A 4934-nucleotide genomic window follows, 5' to 3' on the forward strand; every position below is an offset into this window, starting at 1 on the left:
TTTTGTCCCAATATTTGACATAAGTACATTGTGTGTAATCGTTTAGCAGGGCCTTTTGTTCTAACCCTGACATGTCCCTCTCTCCTTGAGTATCTTTTTGAAGAACAAGTGCCGTGCAGCTCATCACAGCAAACAGCTGGCTGTCCTTTTTTTTTCTTTCTTTTTAATAGGCAAATTTATTGAAACAGAGCAGAATTGGTTCCAAAGGGTTTATTGGAATTACGTGCTCACAGCATGTCAAACAGCCGGATTAAACTAAACGGCGAAAGGCCAAGCACTGCTGTCGGTTACAAAAAGGCCTGTAACTGTTAACACGCAAATTAACATTAATTAGCGTCATGGCCAATCAGGGGCGCATGTCTCAGAGGAGCTTTAATTGTGGAGGCACCTTTTGGTCACCATGTTGTGTCTGCTGCTGCTGTTGTTGTGCAAATTACAACTTATGAAACACCTGGTCAGAATCCTGTAACACCTATTAACATGGATAAACAGATACCAATCAGCCCCCTCTCAACTCTAATTAACAAATCAATTAGCAAACGCGCCGTATAATTAACAGACGACTAACGAGCCTCTCGTTAACTTTATGTTCCCTCTGAGGATGACTGAGAAAAGCACATGTGGCCCCGTGTGAGCATCGAGCAGCTGACCACAAACACTCTGCTCAGCATGAGTTTGAGTGCTACATGTGGGCTGTATGTTCAGAGCATTAATATAGCAGCAAAGGTGTGTGCGTGTGTGCTTACCACTGAGGGCGCCATGCTGACCAACTACTCTAAATGTCAAATTTAGCACACTATAACCGCTGGTTATTGCATTTGCTTTTTCATTATTTTATTCAAAATTGCATTTTGTAATCTTTTTTTTAATGTGATTTAGAAAAAAATAAGTTCCTAAAATCCTATAACTATATATTTATCATGACGATGAGAACTGAATCATACTGTGTCAGCGGACTACGCAGAGGGGTGTAGCATTTGACCTCTATTCAAGAATGTATTCCTCAAGTAAATGGGCTAAATGTGGGTTGAGGTGTTGGAAAGGGGCCAGATAGAGTTGGTCTTTGGCTCTGCCTGTTTGGGTTTCCGTCAAATGAGGATGTTATTAGCAACAAAAAAGGGAACTTTGAAAATTATGAAAGTAAATGGAAATACTACCACTATGTTTTTCAGGAACTAGATTTTCTAAATCCAAAGATGTCCGCTTTGACTCGACAACATCTCGCTCATGTTCTCAAATGAACACGTTTTTTTGGGCGACGGTGGCACAAGGTCTCCTTCTAGGTCCATCTTACTACACTTACTGATAATGAATATGCCTGAATGTTAATGCGCTCATAAAGAAAGAAATCCGGCATCGTTTGAGTGGCTCTGCCCACTGCCGCTGACCCTTATCCTTATTGGGAGGAAGGGAGGAGAGATGAGGGGGGAGGTGTGGAATATAAAAGGAGTTCATTTTAATACTCTCGAGCACACAAAAACAGACTTTTGGTTTCTCTCTCACATACAGTTTCTGTCTGTTACACACACACACACACACACACACACACACACACACACACACACACACAGCCTGGGTTATGAAGTGTTGGCGCTTTGAAACAGTCAATTACCCTGCGGCTAGGGAGGATACCTGCTGTTAATTACTGCTCAGTGTTTTATACGGAGAGAAAATAAAGAGACCGCTGACATTCACATTCCATCAACGTGTCCCCCAGCACTGTGTGTGTGTGTGTGTGTGTGTGTGTGTGTGTGTGTGTGTGTGTGTGTGTGTGTGTGTGTGTGTGTGTGATGTAAATATAACCCCCTTCGGAGGTGGGCACCATGGGAAAAAAGAAAAAAAACTTTTGACACAAAACCTGTATCAGAAATTATGTGTCTATCGCCTACTATATTTCTGCAAAAAATGTAACTTTTATTTGTTATTTGTCCCACTTTATTTCATGTAAGTCTCAACGGAGATAAAACATGCAAATGGCGATACAGTACAATGCCCCCTCCATGCAGCTAAAATACAGAGGCCTCTACAGTCAGAGAGCAGTCACAAGTTTGAATTCAAGCCTGATTTACGGCCCCATTTCATTGAAATCCTGTACACGAGAAGGGAGGAAAAGCAATATATTTGCCAATCCTCCGGCTAAATGGGTCTCGCCACTAAACATTGTGGAACATCCTGGGGTTACGGGGGCCATGCTTTGTCATATTATACCTCTTTGCCTCAAAAGCCATCACAGTAAATCTGGCCCCGGGAAGTCGTATTAAACGGCGCAGTGGATGTCTTCCGAGACAGAGGCTGAGTGCAATCCTGGCACTCTGAGTGTACTCTGCAGTCTTAAAGTGAAGAAGCGCAGCTGCTGCTTTGGCCCCGTAAAAATACTTAAATGAGCAGATTATTATGGGGAGAGAGAGGGAGCGAGCGGATTCCGCTCCTCTTACCTTTCGCTGTTTTCTGTTTTCCCTCTTATCTGGAAACCCTTCTGACGTGTATTAATTCAGCGCGTATAATGCATTTAAATTGAAGAGACATTTCCTGTTTTGAGCCAGACATTACAGATATGACTTTCTATAAAACACCTCTTCTTATTGGTTCCTAAATAATCTCAAAAGGACCATGCCACTGTTTGCGCATTCTAACTGCATATCAGTGCTGTTCTGGGATACTGTTGAGTTCCATTTATTTCTGTCTGAAAGTAGAAAACTTTTCAAACTTGCTCGCTTTGTTTACCCGCTGCAGTTCCGTATACGTTCTGCGCTCAATGTCCAGGTTGTTCATTATCCAGCATTAATAATGCGCCGTAATTTGTAGATATCCCACAAAATTATTTTGTACGTGATCATGAACAAGAAAGTGTGGAGGCCGAATGCAGAGGGAGGTGTAGTTCTGTTGTCAACCTAAGTACGTATTTCATGACCTTTTCCAAAAGCTAATTAAGTAGTTGTGTTGCATTAACCTTACCAAGCATATTTTGAAATTCACACGTTGCTGGATTGGTAAAAATCATGAGGGTACGTTGCGATGTTTCATTATCGCCGATAGTGGAGTCTAAATTCAGACCGGTTCTGTTGAAAAACTGGCCATTAATCACCTCACCAGAAAAAAAATACTTGAAACCTGTGACAAAAGTGAATGCAGACACTGTGATGGATTACACAACTCAAGCAAATGTCAAGTCTCTTGAACAGGGAACCGGTGACTGCTGTGCACGGTGCACAAAAGTACACTTTTAAAACACAGTTGCATGGTTTTCAAAAAACATACAAAACCACGTGTAGAGCTCTTTAAAGTTTAAAATATTCAGCGGTAGTAAGTGTTGCAAGTATCCAAAATACAGACGGAGCTTACGTCTTTTCATTCGCTGCCACACATTCTTTGGCGCCATTCAAACTAATGTAGCTGAACTATACAATAACGATGATCAATCATTCTGTAGAACTCTTGTTGAAATTCTTGTTTTTCTTTGCCCTTCCTATGAGGGGAGGCAAAGTTAATCCTTGGTTGCGTTGCCCGGACGGGCGAACACCGACTGTACACCTTTTGAATGTTATTTATATTTACTCTGCCGCCATCACATCTCTGCAGGCTAATGAGTGACAGACGCAATGTTCCCTTTTCTTATGTTTTTATACAAGTAAAGGTAAAAACCAAGAGGCAACCAGGGCTAAACGCAGACTTGAAGTACTTGAAAGTAAAAACCTCGAGGGAAACCTGAACGGTGGCTTTTTTTTAACGTTAGCACATTGCTTGTTTCTTTAGCCCCCCCCTTCCCTCTTACATACTCCTCAGCTCTCTCACAGCCCGACAGCTAACTAGCTAGCTGGTCCTACCACACCTTCCGGCATCAAAACAGGAAGTCGCCGGCAAAGTCCCTAAAGCCCGCCTCTTGCTCGATTAGATTTGTTGATCTACCTGGGCTGCGTGTGACATTGAAGAGCAGCGCAACGCAACGACTGGAGCTGAAATCTGAGGAAACTTCTAAAAACCACGAGCAAATCGAGGCGGTGGTTTTGTGGGTGATCTGGGCCCTAAGGTACAATTACAATGTACAAAGGTTATGTGTACTGTGTGTACTACTCCACCACTAGGGTTCATACACAGTGAACACGTTAGAAAAGATAACATCTCCACTAAAACCTCGGTGTTATACTTTTTTCTTTTATACACATAGCTATTCTCAGGTTTGAACTATAGTGGGGCCGTTAGTCTTCTGCTGTCTCTATCTCTGCTCATTTTTACTGCGGTGAAACCTCACGACGCTGATAAATAACAGGTTTCACCTTTTCTTAGCGGGGCTCAGCATGACTGACTGCGCTGCAACAGTCTCTCTGAGAGTGTGTCCTCAGCTGTGAATCACTTGTGTATGACACACACACACACATACACGCACACACACACACCCTGCATTAGTCTTTCACCCGTGAGGAGAGCATGGAGCAGAGTAGATAATCCCTGAAAACGTCGCCCCACTGTCAAAGGTCAGCAGAGTTGAAAGGTCGCGCCCCCCCCCCCCCCCCCACATCATTTATAGGCTCTTAAATAAGCCCAGGCCTCATGCTCCTGCCAACTCTTCCCTTTTTCTCGCAGTTATCGGACTTGGCCAGTTATGAATTATCATGTCCGAGGAAGCGGGGAAAGAGAAAGGGAGCATTGTGGGAAGAAGAGAAGATGCAAGAGGGAGACAGAAAGAAAACAAACGCAGCAAAAGAAGGAGACAAAGACGTACTGCGGTCCTGTCCGTCTGCTGCTCGTTGGCAATTTACGGCATCAATACTTTACCGTTTTACCATCATCATTTCCACTCAATGTTTAATATGTTGAGGTGAAAATCATGAGCAAAGCAACTGACTGTGTCTTCCCACACTCGTTTACCTCCGCGCCTGCACACTGCTGTAACTATGGGCAACAACCCGGGGGAACATGTCGATGAAGCTGAGTCT

Source organism: Clinocottus analis, unplaced genomic scaffold, assembly GCF_023055335.1.
Source record: "Clinocottus analis isolate CAN_PGR_092001 unplaced genomic scaffold, fCliAna1.0.p SCAF_6, whole genome shotgun sequence".
NCBI classification, from domain to species: domain Eukaryota; kingdom Metazoa; phylum Chordata; class Actinopteri; order Perciformes; family Cottidae; genus Clinocottus; species Clinocottus analis.